This window comes from Vicugna pacos, chromosome 1 (assembly GCF_048564905.1).
Source record: "Vicugna pacos chromosome 1, VicPac4, whole genome shotgun sequence".
NCBI lineage: Eukaryota > Metazoa > Chordata > Mammalia > Artiodactyla > Camelidae > Vicugna > Vicugna pacos.
The window spans coordinates 65,779,061-65,793,744 of record NC_132987.1 but is presented as its reverse complement, the minus strand read 5'-3'; the positions used below and the strand labels follow the sequence as shown (position 1 = coordinate 65,793,744).

The window sequence follows — 14,684 nt, the reverse complement described above, 5'->3', positions numbered from 1 at the left end:
CAATAGAAAGAAGAGAGTTGAGACTTTGGAAGGGGGAGAAATGTGGAGAAGGGGAGCTGGAAGGGGGAACAATGCTGCACAGGAACCCACATGGGGTCCAGATTTGGGGACTTCTCTGGCGGCTGGCAGCTCTGTCTTCAGATCCTGTCTTCCCAGTTGTCTCCCTCAGGGTGTGGGATTCCATGAAGGAAAGAGTGAGAGACGCCTCAGGCACAGGAGGCCCCAGGCGAGGCTGGTGAAAGGACTGCAAAAGCTCCAGCTGCTCCGAATGAGTTCAAGCCCCTTGGCCCAGGCGCGCATCCCAGGGAACCTGCGAATGGGGCCCGGAGCAGCTGTGGGGGTGGCGCGGCAACTCTGACAGCATCCTGGCAGGCGCTACAGGGGCTCGTTTCCAGAAAGGGGCCTGAGGTGGGTTTTGCAAACTACAGAGAGGGAAAGTCGATGTACCGCTTAAGGAAATTCATGTAGAGATGATACAATCAGTGGGGTAGGCACTTGGGAAAGGCAGTGGAGCCCATGGACAGTGTGTGTTCGGTGGGGAAGTCCTGTCAGTCCTGTCAGGCAGAGCTCAGCTCCTCCACTGACAGGGGGCCAGCAGGCTGGTAGACCAGGGAAATGGGGTTCACACCATTTCAAGCTAATCTTGAAAATATGTGACAAGCTCTTCATGAAATTGTTGGAAACAAGCAAAAAGTGGCAATATTAGTGGGGTATGTAGTTGGTTGCACAGTCACAAATACCCACGGGTACTCACCAAGGGATCGAGGCCCCTTGGAGGGATGAGTGCAGGTGCATGCTGCAGGGCTCTGTCCTGTCCCACAGCTTATCAATTTCTTGGATCATATACTGGAAGCATTTGAAGCTGGGAGCAATGGCAGATATACTGGATGTCAGAATCCAAAATATCTTAATCAGCTAGAGAGGTGGACTGAACTCAGACAACATAAAATAAATTAGGGGAAAATGTAGAGTCCCAAACATAAGACCGAAAAAGCTACAGCACTGTTGTGGGTTGGACTATGTCCCCCATATGTTCAACTCCCCCATCTCGTATGTTCAAGTTTTAACCTCCAGTACTTCAGAATGTGAGCTTATTTGGAAATAGGGCTGCTGCAGATGTAATTAGTTAAGACGAGGTCATACTGGGTTAGGGAGGGCCCCTACTCCAATATGACTGGTGTCCTCACAAAAGGGAAAACTGAGACGGGCACACAGGAAGAAGACCATGCAAAGATGAAGGTAGAAATTAGGGTGATGCTTCTATAAACTAAGGAATACCAAAGACTACCAGGAAAGCACCAGAAGCTAGGAGAGAGCCATGGAACAGGTTTTCCCTCATATCCCTCAGAAGGAACCAGCCCTGCCAACACCTTGATCTCAGACTTCTGGTCTCCAGGACTATGCAACAATAAATACACTTCCGTTGTTTAAGCCGCCCAGTTTGTAGTGCTTTGTCATGGCAGCCCTAGCTATATGAATGCAAGCACAAAGACAAAATCAGGAGATGGGGCTGGTTTGGTTGGTCCCTCAGATCCCAGGTTATGGTAAAGAGTCCAGGGGGTATTGATTGGCTGTAAGTTCAGTAAAAGTCAGCAGGGCCATGTGGCTGCTGAAAACAGGCAGGTTCCATTAATAGAAGGGGTGGTACCTGGACTCACAAGGCTGTGCTGGCCAGGACTCACCCAGAGGACCAGGTTTGCTTTTGGTGACCTCAACTTAAGACAAGTGGGAGGATGTTCCGAGTCCTGTTACCAGAGATGAAGACAAGCAGAGGACTAATGGAAGTGGAGGAGAGGGGAAAGGCAACAGGTCTCCAGTGTTTGAAAAGCTGTGGCATGGAAGTGGCTGGGTTTGCCCAGAACAGCCGTGTGGGGAAGAGATGGAGCCCATGGGGAGAGACGCAGACTTCAGAGAAATAGGATTCTCTGTCAGACTTGTTGACCAAAAATCAAACGGGCTACCTTGTGGGGAGAAGAGCTCTGCCTCTGAGGAACTGAAGACACCACTGCTGGTCACTCAAAAGGGACTTGTGGAGGTGACTCCAGCAACTTCCAGCTCCAAGAAGGGCCCACTTGAATTCCTCACCTGGCTGACGCCAGCAACCCAGGCTTCTTGCCTATTTAAAGTTAGAGGCTACCGTGAGATGTTTTGGCTCCAAGATCTTTCATTGGTGGCTTTAACAGGTAAAAGTGCACGCTGAGGGCAGGTGGTCTAGACTCACAGACCTCAGAAGATCAGGTTTGGCAAGACGCAAGTCCACTCGAAGTATGTACCCGCACGTGCTCCCAAAGATGGGGGTCTTGGATCGGGGTGGGAAGGAAAGTGGCCCAAGAGTTAACTGAGAGAGTGCCATGCCGGTGGGCGCTGTGAGGGGACACAGAGGAGCCCACACCCAGGCTTCTCTTTGAGAGGCTAGGGGAAGCTCACTGGGAAGACAGGCTTCTATAGGAAAGGCAACTCCAATGCTGATAAGACCCCTCCCAGGATGACCTGGTACTAACAGTGAGCATCTGTAGCTGCTAGGCTGTTAAAGCAGAGCTATGCTACTTCTTTAATCCTTCTTTAAACTAGCCCTCCCTCATTCTACACTGTGAAAAGGAGGCTTGGAGTGGGAAAGGAACTTATATAAAACCCACAACCAAAAGCCACTCAAGCTGGGTTTGAACCCTAGTCTGTCTTAGCCTTAACCTCCTTCCAAGGTTCTACACTGCTTCCGCAGCTGAAGGCTGTGGGTTGTAGGAGTACCACAAGCATCCAGCAACAGAAAGAACAATCCAGGATGGTCTAAAGCACTGTCGCAAACTTCAGCATGCATCAGAACAGCCTGGAGAGCTTGTTAAAGAGCAGGCTGCTGGGCCCTACCAGGGAGATGCCGAATTAGCAGGTCTGGGGTTCCGCCCAAGAATGGCTGCATTTCTAACAGGTTCCTGGTGGGGCTGATTCTGCTGCTCGAGGTGATTTTCACTTTGAGAAGCACTGCTCTGCAGCATTCAGGAAAGGAAGCGGGCGTCCTCCAGCCTCAGAGCCACATAGAGATAGAGGTACACTGCCAGTTCAGTCGTTTGTCTCTGGGGCAGGAGTTTCCCAATAGCGTCCCAGGCAGCAGGACTGCCAGCTGGTGCTGTTTGACTGGAACCCATCTCGTTGGGAAGATGCAGATTGTGAAAAATCCAGCTTCCTGTACTTTCCACTCTGGAGTCTTCTAGTTCTTTCAGGCTGATGAACTGTGTTCTCTTCTATAGGAAGTCCTGTTTCTTCTGCAGTAACCCACATGACCCCTGGGGAATTTCTCCCTCTCTAAACAGACGGGCTCCCTTCACTAAGCCTTTTGTGGCCGGATTTCCCAACCCCCTCCTGACACTGGGTGGCCTCCAGTGATCATGCTTGAGTTGGTCAGGGTTCCCTCTAAAATCCATGTCCAGAAATGAGGACATAATGACCAGGGAGGACCCAATTTGGACCCTGCCTCTTAATGCCATTTAAGATGGTATTGTTTCGAGCAACCCCATCACCCTGTCAGCTCCTATGAAGCCTGTGTACAATTAAACCCGTCGGATGTTTCTCTCAGGATCTGCAGCCAAATCAAGTCTTCTCCCACTCCCAGACCCCTCATGAACTTGAGTAATTAATTTCTGCGATCTAAACACGACTTTCCATCTGCCCCTGTTAAATTTCATCTTGTTGGTTTAAACCCAGCATTCCAGTCTGTTGAGATCATTTGGAGTATTTATTCTGTCTTTTATAGGAGCTGCCCATCACAGCCTTGTCATCAACAAATTTGATAAGCTCGTTTACTCCAGTTTCATCTAAGTCATGGATAAAAATGTGAAGCTTCATTTTTCAGAATTTCACCTGCCACAGACCATCTTCCCTTTTGGAATCCCTAATTATACGATCATACATCCCCAAATCAGACTTCTTAAAGACTAGGGGAGGCCTGTGGCCATGTCATTTCTTTCTTTGGCCATCATTAACACCAGGCTGAAATGGTGTCTCTCATCCAAGCACTGTCACATCACACCCAGTTCTTGGTCATGGTCAGAATCAAATCAGAAGGACAGTTTGGGTCGCCATTTCTCTGCCTTCTGGGTAATGACTATGTTACAGAGGCAAGAATGCAAAAATGTATCCCATTCTCTACTTTAAGCAGTATTTGACATCCAACAGAAGTCAGGCTGCCTGTCCCCCATCATCATTACTATTGCATGCCTCCCTGACAGCTTTATAAGCCACACTGGGAAAGCAGCATCCAAATTCTTCTGACTGGGTGGGGAAGCTATAATAGGGATATGTCATAACTTGGACCTGCTCAGCTGCAAGGCATGCTGGGATCTTTGCAGCTGGTCAGTGAGGAGGCATGAAATGTGTTCTGGAGTTGGGTGTCTGGAGAAAGAAGTGAGGACAGAATCAAGGAAATCAAAAGGAAAAGGGAGCTTTGGTGAATAGCATCCCCACTCTTCTGCATTTGTATGTGAGAACCGCCCTTCTGCTGCCTCTGCTTCTGCCAACAAGAAAGCCACAGTATATGTCCACGGGATACTGGTGGAGAATTTGGGAACAACTTATTGACACCATAAGCCAAGAATGGAGAAAAGTATACGTTGTGGTTAAGTTTGTAGACTCTGAAGTCAGTCTGGGTTTAAATCCCACCTCTACTACTCATTAGCTGTGTGACCTTGGGCAAACTGTTTTCTCTCTCAAGGTTTCAGTTTCCCCATACAGAAAGTGGAGACAAAAATAACATGTGCATATAAGGTACATGAGGATTAAAAGAGACAAGGCATATATAAAGTTTAGCAGACTGTCGGGTACATAGTAATAGCTCAGTAAATAATAGTTGTTATGGGACAATAGCTTGAAGGCAGTGCTGAATGCTGATAGTTCCAGAGCTGGAGGTGTGAAGAGGAAAAGGCTAAAGAGGTGAAAGAAGAAGATGCTGTGGGTTAGGGGCAGCAGAGGCTTGGAACTCACCTGAAAGGTGAGGCAGCAATTTGTGGAACTGACCTGGAGGTGAAACCCAGGCACAAAGCTAGGTCAAGGATTCTGACCTTCAGCTCAGGTAAGGGCAAAGCAGCCAGCTTGACGCCTCAGAGAAGTTCAGTAAAAATAGTCTGCTTTTCTAGTTCTGAATATGACAATTTTTTCTTGCTCTAGGAAGTCAGTCAAAAGTTGTCTAAATGACCCATGTTAAAAAGAAGCATACATTTTCCACTTCCAGAAAACTGTTCTGAGGAAATAATCATCAATAGGCACAAAGATTTATATACAAGGATGTCCATTGCAGCATTATTTATAACAGTAAAAAATGATTTACAACCTACATGGCCAACCCACAGGAGATTCATTAAATAAATTATGATACATCCATGTGATGGAATACCGGGCAGCCACTAAAAAGCCCATTTTAGAAAAATGCTTGAGACATGGGGAAATTATCACAATATGTTATTAAATGAAAAGGGCTGGTTACAAAACAACACAGACAGTACAATCACAATCTTGTTACACATGTATCTAGAAAGAAATACGTAAAACTGTTGAATGAATATGCATTACTTTTATAAATGCTGCTTAAGAAAAAAAATGATCACAAAGAAGTTACACAAGGGAGCTCCCACAATCAGCTTATAATAGAAAGTCATTAAATTCAGAACACAGGGACACAAACAGTAGCTATGATCCGAACGCCAGGAGCTCTAGCTGATGCCTACTAGAAAGGACCTGGCTGTTTTGAAGGGCTGAGGCCAAAGAGATCCTGCACGCCATTGGCATGAGGCCAGGTGGAACCTAGGAAAGATTTAGGTCAGTGGCTGTCAACCATGGCTGCATATTAGGAGCTAAAAAAAAAACCAATCCCAGGCTCCAGCCTCAGGAATTCTGACTCAATTAAGGTCTAGGATGAGGCTGGCCATCTATATGTCTTCAAAGTGCTCCAGATGATTCTAATAGGAACCAGTGAATTAGTGTTGAGTGGGACCAAGCTACTGTTGCCTGTACACAGAGGTCACTTCAGCCTTGCTCTCTAGACTGAGCCCAGCATATGAAGAGAGACTCACTCTGGAAGCTAAAGAGATGCTAAAAGGAAGCAGATGGCCCCAGGGCATCTGGTCTATGCAGGAAAATGACCCTTGGTCTTGGGGACATTCACAGAACTGTTCCTTTGAGCTGGCCTGTTTGGGAGCTTTTGCCATAAGGACACTGCTCTTCGTGCAGATTCTTGATGGGGCCCCGGGTTACCAGCTGACTCCATAAACTTCAAGTGCAGGTGGCTCTACAAAAGGGAGAAAGGAAGAAAACCAAGGTCCTGGGAAAGCTACAGGGATCTGACCCTGCAGAAGCCAGAATTGGTGGTATTTTCCTCTCTCCTGCTTTTGGGCAGAAACACACCCTGGCCAATAGAGCAATGTGTGAGCCTTGAAGGCAGTCTGCTTCGGGGTGGATGAGATCTCACGGAAGGCTCCTAGTTTCCCCTGGCGCCTTGAGGGAAGAGGAGCAGAAGGAAGAGGCTGCTAGAAACAAAAGTTTGTATTAAACGATAAGATCTCCCCAGCTTCTCACTACAGGCGTAGAGTTACTTAAGGCACCAAAAGAAGGGGAAGAAGAGTCTGGAGTCAGATGCTTTACACACTGGATCCACCCATCCCTGAATAATTGAGAACCAACTGCAGCTCTTTTGTACTTAAAGCAGGGCTCCTGGGGGGCCTCAAGACAATGACTAGTGCAGTTTGGAGGGAGTTTTTGGCTCAGGTGGATCAGTGGGGTTAGCAAGTAAGGATGGATGTAAGTTGCTCCCCAACCAGCCATTTCCCTGAAGCTACCTCCCTCAGGGCAACCTCATTTCACCTCTGGCAGAAGAACAGAGCCGCAGGTCATTCAAAATACTGAATGATCAAACTGTTACACAGCCTTATAATGCATTGCATTTATGTTTATACGTGGATGTATATGAGTATATTTACATACACACATATACCTAATATGCAGCAGATTTACTTTCCAAATGATGTTTGGCTCAGGTGGAGACTAAAAGGACAATCCACTTTCTGAAGATACTGGCAATCAGATGGGTTCCCACAGTGGAGCTAGATGCTGGATGTAACCAGAAGCCGGCCTGAGACAAAACATTCCCCACACGTAATCCACAAAAAAGGAAATTAACCACTCCTGGAAAATCAAGAAGTAACTGTAATCTCTATTCAAGATGGAGAAGCCTCCCTCATTTCTAACCCAGCCTCCTCCTTTGGGAATTTAAACCTATCTCCTCTAATTTGATCCTCAGGGGATGGCAGAACAGATGGTCACCAGCCATCCTCCAGTACCAGCCTTTCCTATCTCACAAGAGGCCAGAGACAGTCTTGGTTCAAGTGCAAAGATATTCTGATAATATTGAGAAGGCTTCAAATTCAAATGAGTTCCAGGTGCAAGTATGATTAAGTCATCCTTATTAAACACAGATCAATGAGGGCAGTGTCTTGGTGGGACTCAGCACACAGTTTTGCCTTTAAAGCTTTCACGTGCTCAGGGAAAGCCTAATGGAATCCTTGTCCTCCTGTTTCAAGTCAGAGTGGAGGAGGATGTGAAGTCCAACTGCTGGGAAGTGTGCTCAAGGTCAAATTCTCCTATGCCCAATCACCATCCCTCCCAGGTCCCTGCTTTCCCTACTGTGCCCAGGAGCAAACTGGATTGGAAGCCATCTTTTTTTTCCCCCACTCTGGAGGTACCAAGTGTCATCATTTCTCATTGGTGAGCCCCTGACGTATGTCAGGATTAAGTGCATTCTGCAAGGTTTGATTTTCATCTCTCACGCTCACTGAAGCAAAGCACTAAAGCAGAGAAAGAGGAGCAGACACGACAGAGCCACAGGAAGTCTGGCATCCCCTTCCCTTTCAGAACTCTGCTCCCAGCTGGTACTTTCTAGCATTCAAGCTGGTTACAAGGGAAGTTTTTTAGGAAAGAAAGTCTTGGAGGAGATTCCTCCATCTGAGACAGCGAATGGCATACACAAAGATCCCCTTCCAGATTATCCATCAGAAAGCCATCTCCTCAGCTAAGGCAGACATCACACCAAAAGTCAGAGAGAGGGAAGTTCACAACAGTATAGCAGTATGCCAGTGAAATCCAGATGGTGCCCACACAAGCTGTAAAAGAAGGCCTCAGTTCAGCCTATTCAATGAAACTCTGTTAGTCAAGCCACTTGCTTTGGCCCCTGGTCATACATTTAAGAAAAGTTAGTTAAGCTTTGTCATAAATTTAGAACCAAATTAGTGATGGCTAAATTCAAATGCAAAGATCTGAATGTGAAGAAAACTCATTTATTAGAGGTAACTATTTTCAGCATGCACACCCACACGCACACACACGCACACACACACAGTCACTGTTAGTGATCAAGGTGACTGGATGAGGCAAAGGATGATCCCAAGACCCACTGGGGTTCAGACCCCGATGTATAAATAACCAATACTCCCTTCCAACAGTTCAGATTTCAGGCACCTGGCTTTGCCTCTGTCCACCTCACAGGTACAAGGTACACACTTAGTCCCACTTGATAAGTGAGGAATCAGAGGCATGGAGATGGACCCAGCACTAAGGGAACAGCTAAGGTGGTGGAAGCCTAGCCTTCTCAGCCCAAACCCTAGATGCCAAGTCCTTTGGACAACTCCTTATTAGATATCAGGCCACCCAGATAAACCCACAGGGGAAAAAAAAACAAACAGTAAATTATATCACAGAAGTCGAGGCAATGCTAGTAACTGTGTTCTAGTTATGCTCATTCACATCCATCCAGGGAGATCAGTCAGAGGCATGTCTTGCCTACTGTTGCACCCATAGCTTCTAGCACAGTACCCAGCACATAGCAGGTGCTTGATAAATGATGACCAGGTGAGTTTACTGTCACTGTTGGTCTCATTGATCTTGTATCCAGGCAGTAACAAAGCCAACACTTGAAAACCACGGGGAACATCCAGGTGCTGTGGTTGTGGGTGGCAGGGCATTGGAGCTCAGCCCTGGGTCCTAAGGGCTATATCACAAGGTAACATGCACTTGTAATCAGGGACCTTGTTCTTTGCCTTCTGTATCCATTCTACCACCTCAATCCTCAATGAAAGTAGTGAATTGTTTGTATGGTATTGATCTGAATTGCTATCTCCTTGGTTTTTCCCTGTGGGATACAGGAGGGTGATTAAGAACAGTAGTGCCATGATCAATGTTCAAAAGAATTGGACCTGGCAGCACCTTCTTCCCAAGTGCACACACTCCATCCACCAATCTTCAGCCTTGCCAGGCTGATCCTCTATAAATGTCTGCTGGCCCTCTGCCCCCTTGACAATCAGGAATCAGGCTTTTCTGGATGTTCCTTGGGGTTCCTGAACATCTTATGTGAGCTCCCAGTTTTTTCTCATCCAACCCCTGCATAAGGCTTTGGGGAAGCAAAAAGTCTTGGTTGGACTTTTTTCTTTTTTTTTGTAAAAAATAAAACTGGTTTATACCCACTGGGTTGGGTAGGGAGGGGAGATGCAGGAGGAGAGGGGCAGAAGACCTGAGCTCCAGTCCTGGCTCTAAGTCTGGAACATTGTATCAATGTGAAGTGCTAGATTTGATAACATAAGATGCCTCTCTGACCTCAAGGACTCTTCATCCCACAGCAGAATCCTAATGGGCCCTTGAGAGTGAGGGTGTGTTGGGGGCCCAGCAGGTCACAGGTAGGAGTAGGCTGTGGGATGTCCCAGTCAATCCCCAAAGTACAGGGAGACATGATAACAGATAGCTAACATGTACACACAGAGATGAGATCACTTAAAATTATTGTTTCTAGAGCTGCAGAGACCGGGGATCAGACTGCTCAAGGGCTACATGCTGGCTTTGCTAGGACTGTTTTATTTGGCCAGTTTGACTTGGAATAACCAGTTGTCCTCGGGCCTGCCCCCTGCCATACCTGATCAATGCATTTGTTACCTGTCTGACCTCTGTAGGCATCTGAGTTTGTAACTTCCCTGACATGATAATCTTGAAGCCCTCTTCCAGCTTTGAGTCTCAGTAAGAAGTAATTCACAGAGGGGCTTTCAAACAAGTGGGGAAGGGTACCCCAAGAGAGAAAGCTCCTGAGATTCCTCTAATTCCAACTGGGAGGTGACAATCCACAGAGTCAGGGTGGACCTCTTGGCTTCTCAGCCGGAGAGGCCGGGCTCTAGGGAATTAGAAAGGGAGCCCCTCCCTTTTTCTGTCCCACCCTCCCTATGCAGACAGCTAGTGCAGGGGGCCAGAGACCCAAGCCCAGCTCTCAGTCCCACCTGAGTCCTCAAGTTCTCTTCAGTCAGTCCAATGCTAAGTCCTAAGTCACCCTTTGGCACCAAGCCCTCCCTGCCTTGTACTGCCTGCATTTTTCTATTCATGTTTTTCCTGCCCAAACACACACACGAGTCTCAGGATCAAGTTGGTGAATTTAGCAGCCTCTCTGGGTGTGGACTCATGCCTGTACGTCTTTGCATCTACCAGCACCTAGCATGGTACACTGCACACAGTAGATGCTTTAAAAGTGTTTGATGTCCACAGTGATGATAATGCTGGCTCTTGTCAGCTCTGGAGAAGGAAGATCCTGGCTTGACTTCCTCTCACCCTATGGGTGCCTGAGCGCAAATTCTCTCTCTGTCTCTTTGATATTTTATCCTCCTTCCTTCGAGGTTGGGAATCTAGATTTAGGGCAGGGTTCTGGAGAGTTTTTCCAAGCTGCTTCTTCATCTGCCCCCCTTTTCCTAGTTGTGAGGTCCAGTTCTCAGGCTCAGGTTCCCCTCTTCCCCTTCCTCAAGGTCACCTATCCTGGTTCTGAAAAGGTGAGAGACCTCTTTTGAATGTCAAGAAGAACGGTGGGGTGGGGGAGTAAATGAAGCGAAGGAATGGAAGAGAATAGACTAAAAGATGAGGGAAAGTGGGGTTGGGGAGGACCGAGAGGGCCTGGAGAGACGCGCTGCTGCAGAAAGAGCCCAACGACGCCAAAGTGGTGGGGATAGGAGGGGAAGCAGAGGTGCCTGAGAAATGTGGAAGGGGATTGGATTCGCCAGAGAAGGTAGGATAGCGGTGGGTCTAGACACAGGCAAGCTTCCAACCTCCCAATCCCAGTTTCTTTGGCTCAGCCCGGAAGAGCGCATCCCGAAAGGGCAGCCCTTCCCCACTCGGGCTGCTCTCATCCCCACCGCGGAAAGCCTGGATAGGATCACAGGGGTGGGGGCAGAGTCGGGAGGTTACCTCTTCCCAACCAAACTCGGCGCCCACTGCAGCCCAGCGAGGCTAGGCGGGAGGAAGAACCCAAGGACCGAGCACAGGGAGGAGAGGAGACCAGAAGGGCGCTTCAGGTGGCTCATCCTCGTTGTTTAAAGTTTGCGGCAGGCAAAGGAGCCGGCTGTGTCCTCCCTCCGCCTCCCGGAGCTCCGCTCGGCCCAGTCCCTCTAGCCTCGCCATCATCCTCGGCCGGTCCTACGCCCACTTCCCTCTCGGCTCCCGCCCGGCTCGAGTCCCCATCCCCTCTTCTGTCTCCATCTCTCCCAGTGCCCAAGCGCCCCCTGCTCCCTCCCTCCTAGCTGGATCTCCCGCAAGACGTGAGCGGAAAGTGAATGGGCAGCCTCAACCACAAAGACAAATTACCATGAGAAAAATAAATCAGGAAATCGCGTCCCTCGTTCCCGCCGCCGCACCCCTCTCCGCCTGCTCAGGCGGGAGCGCCGGGCTCTGGGACCGCTGCGTCTAGGCGTCTACGGCCTGGCGGGGCAGAGTTTGGGCTCCGCGAGGCCCTGCCAGGGCAGGGGGTCAGAGAAGAATCCAGCAGGGGCCCTGCTGGCGGCGGCGGAGCGGGGACGTCCCCCAAGCGAGAGATTTCACACTCCCGGCGGGCCACGCGTTCCCACGCGCCTAGCCGCCCGCACTCTCCCTCCACCGGGTTCACTCGTCCACCCTCTCGGAGCCTCCATCTCGGCACCAGTCTCGGAGCCTCAGCCCCGCTCTCTCTCAGCCTTTCTTTCGTCCGTTCCCTCCTCTAGGCCCAGCCCCCGGCCCCCAGACGCGCCGACCGCAGCGGGGCCAGGGCCCCGTGCAGCATGGACCCAGAGCCAGCGGGCGGCGGGAACGCGGCAGCACGGAGGGCACCCAAGCCGAGATGGTAGCGTGTGGCGCGGAACCCGGGGACCTCTTCCCCTGCGCCCACAGCCTCCGCCACCTGGTTCCAACTTGCCAGCGCCCCCGGGCCCCAATCCTTCTTCCCACCCGAGTTGCTGAAGTTTGCAACTTGCGGCCCCAGCCCGCGCAGGGGAAGCGTCCGGGGCTCCCGGGACTCACCTCCGGGCTGCGTGCGCAGGTGCCCAGCTCCAGGCGGCTTCTGGCTTCCGGCGGCGAGGGGCGGCGAGGGGCGGCGGAGGCGAACCAGGAGGGCTGGCGGCCCGTCTGGGAATGGGGCGGCCGCGCAGGAACGGCCCCCGGCCCTCACTCGGCGCTCCAGTGCAGCCGCGAATCGTTCCGGCGCCCGCCACGCTGGGTTCCGCCAGCAGCCGCCGGACGCGCAGCCGACCCGCACGGCTCCACGGAGCTAGGCTCAGGCGACAGCCCCCGCGCTCTAACTAGCTCCCGACGCGGCGCGCGGGTGAGAGCAGGGAGGAGGAGACCGAGGGAGCCAAAGGGAGGGAGAGGTGGTGGGGGAGGAGTTGGAAGCGAGGGGACAGAGGGAGGGGAGCAGGAGCGAAAAGGAGGAGGGGGCTAGAGAGGACCTGCCGCGGCGGGCGCGCCACCCGCCAGCCCCGTGGCGCGCGGAGGGGCGCGAGGGGGCGCCCTGCACCTCCGCGTCCCTGGGCTCGGCCCGACTCCCGCTCCGGCCTGCCAAGTGTGTTTACCCGGAGGGTGGGCCAAAGTCCCGCTCCGCAGTCGGCGTTCGAGCAGCGAGACCCAGGTTACCTTTGGCCACATCCTGCCTTACGGTCCTCGATAAGCCCCGACTCGAACCCGACCTCACCCTGGGGTGTCGGCGCACCAGAACCCTGCCCACTCCAACCCTCGGGGCCTGAGGAAATCCTCCCTTCCCCTCGGCTCTCCAATTCCCCAGCCTCATTAGCTAGAGAGGATCTTCCTGCCTGTGGATTTGAAGCGGGAAAGAACCGCGTACAAAACAGGGGAAATCTGGTATAAATTGCAGTCGAAGGGAGTGAGGCGAGGCTGCTGGGCTGGACTGGAAAGCCAGAATTGGCCGGATAAGGGTTAATTTTACAAGCTGCATGACCTTGAGTGAACCTCTCCAAGCCTCAGTTTCCTCAGCTGGAGACTAGGTTTGGTGATACCTACGCTACAGAGCCGAGCGACTTGAGTAGGGACTATGGTGAGTAAGATAACATCAGGAACATCGGGAGGGCATCCAGGGGATTAGAGATCCCGGGAGGCGGCGGAGTGCTCTCGGCTGAGGAGGGAAGGTTTAGCGCGACCACACCGAACAAGGCTGAATTGTTGACAAGTTTAATTATCTAGCGTTTCTGACCGCTAGAAAACCAGAGGGAAAGACAGGGGGCAAGCTTCGAATCCTATCTGCCGGGCTGTAAGAGGGACGGGAAGGGAGCCCTCTGCTGAACAAAGAAAGGTATTAAAAAAAAAAAAAAAAAAGGTGACCTAAGAAAAGAAAACGGAAGAATGAAGGATAAAGACAAAGGACCTGAAAAATCAAACCAGAAGAAATGTGATTATAAGAGATAGCCAAAGAGAACTGTGAAATAAAAATAGATAAATTGGAAGAAGGAAAATATTAAAAGACTTTTTAGAATATGCCAGAAATTGAAGAATTGGAAGCATTTTACATAACAAAATTCTAGGTAAAGGAAATCCCAGTAAAGCAGAGGAATGGAGACAGTAAGAGCCCCAGAGAACCACCCTCTTGCCCATGTACACACACACGCCACTGAACCAAGTAAGAAGCAATGCGGCCAGGATGACGGGAAAGAAAAAATGAAAGAATCCGAGAAGGGAGTTTATGAGATGCTGAAAGGGGAAACAGTGCACAGTCTCAGAAATAATTTCTAGGGCGACAGGAATGCTGAAACTCATAATGTGCAGAATGGAGAGGAACTTGGAAAGGGAAGACACTCTGGACAAGAGGATAGAGATGCAGACAAGAGGAAAAAAGGTATGTCCAGAATGGGTATGTCCAGGCATACCAATCTAGTAGCCCATCCATTTAATTATAGATAAAAACCAGGTTAGAAAAGGTAATGCAGGGCATCGAATCCAAACCTATCATTTTACAGACAAGGACAACGAGATCTAGAGGAGAAGCAATTGTAACAGAGCTGCAGGCTGAGGTGGGGGCAGGTCTCCTGCCTCCCCAGTCTGGGACCCTTCCACAGCTCAGTGCTGTCACCTCACCCCCATTCCCATTCCATACAGAGCTGTGGGGGCTGTTTTTGTTATTGCAGAAATATAAATGTGTGCAAAATACAGACACCTTTTAATTAACACAAAAGTATGAAAATATTCCATTTATTGCAGGGAAAAGGGATGAGCAGGAGAGTTTCCCATTTGTCTGGTTGGGAGGGTAGACAAAGTGCCTTCTTAGTAGTTCTGTTGGGAGCAACTCTCTCTTGAAAGGCAATAAACATCTTCTCCATCCTTTACCATATTCTCTTCCTCCCCCCCCTCTTTTCCACCATGTTTTTTCTTTA

General features: G+C 50.1%; 1 protein-coding gene across 1 annotated transcript in view; it reads right to left on the bottom strand.

Annotated features, from left to right (window-relative positions):
- Window positions 1-12,601, bottom strand: part of SEMA5B (semaphorin 5B) — a 116,585-nt gene extending 103,984 nt beyond the window's left edge. The window contains exon 1 of the mRNA XM_031680480.2: window positions 12,328-12,601. The gene's annotated coding sequence lies outside the window, so the exon portion shown is untranslated. The remainder of the gene's footprint in view (window positions 1-12,327) is intronic.
- Between the last annotated feature and the right edge of the window lie 2,083 nt (window positions 12,602-14,684).